Below are 1305 nucleotides of genomic sequence, written 5' to 3'. Positions count from 1 at the left end.
TTTGAAACAATGCGGAATAGTTTCGCAACTCACGCCACCCGGAACACCACAATGTAATGGTGTGTCCGAACGTCATAATCGTACTTTACTAGATATGGTGCGATCTATGATGTCTCTTACCGATTTACCGCTATCGTTTTGGGGTTATGCTCTAGAGACAACTGCATTCACGTTAAATAGGCCACCATCTAAATCCGTTGAGACGACAACTTATGAACTATGGTTTGGTAGGAAACCAAAGTTGTCGTTTCTTAAAGTTTGGGGCTGCGATGCTTATGTGAAAAAGCTTCAACCTGATAAGCTCAAACCCAAATCGGAAAAATGTGTCTTCATAGGATACCCAAAAGAGACTGTTGGGTACACCTTCTATCACAGATCCGAAGGCAAGACTTTTGTTGCTAAATTTGGAATCTTTCTAGAGAAGGAGTTTCTCTCGAAAGAAGTGAGTGGGAGGAAAGTAGAACTTGATGAGGTAACTGTACCTGCTCCCTTATTGGAAAGTAGTTCATCACAGAAACCGGTTCCTGTGACACCTACACCAATTAGTGAGGAAGTTAATGATGATGATCATGAAACTTTAGATCAAGATGTTACTGAACCTCATAGGTCAACCAGAGTAGATCCGCACCAGAGTGGTACGGTAATCCTGTTCTGGAGGTTATGTTACTAGACCATGACGAACCTACGAACTATGAAGAAGTGATGGTGAGACTAGATTCCGCAAAATGGCTTGAGGCCATGAAATCTGAGATGGGATCCATGTATGAGAACAAAGTGTGGACTTTGGTTGACTTTCTCGATGATCGGCAAGCCATTGAGAATAAATGGATCTTCAAGAAGAAGACTGACGCTGACGGTAATGTTACTGTCTATAAAGCTCGACTTGTTGCGAAAGGTTTTCGACAAGTTCAAGGGATTGACTACGATGAGACTTTCTCACCCGTAGCGATGCTTAAGTCTGTCCGAATCATGCAATTGCCGCATTTTATGATTATGAAATTTGGCAAATCGATGTCAAAACTGCATTCCTGAATGGATTTCTAGATGAAGAGTTGTATATGATGGAACCGGAAGGTTTTGTCGATCCAAAAGGAGCTAACAAAGTGTGCAAGCTCCAGCGATCCATTTATGGACTGGTGCAAGCCTCTCGGAGTTGGAATAAACGCTTTGATAGTGTGATCAAAGCATTTGGTTTTATACAGACTTTTGGAGAAGCCTGTATTTACAAGAAAGTGAGTGAGAGCTCTGTAGCATTTCTGATATTATATGTGGATGACATATTGCTGATTGGAAATGATATGGAAT

This window comes from Triticum urartu, chromosome 7A, assembly GCF_056163025.1.
Source record: "Triticum urartu cultivar PI428250 chromosome 7A, HENAU_Tu73, whole genome shotgun sequence".
Classification (NCBI taxonomy): Eukaryota; Viridiplantae; Streptophyta; class Magnoliopsida; order Poales; family Poaceae; genus Triticum; species Triticum urartu.
This window is presented reverse-complemented; position numbering follows the sequence as displayed.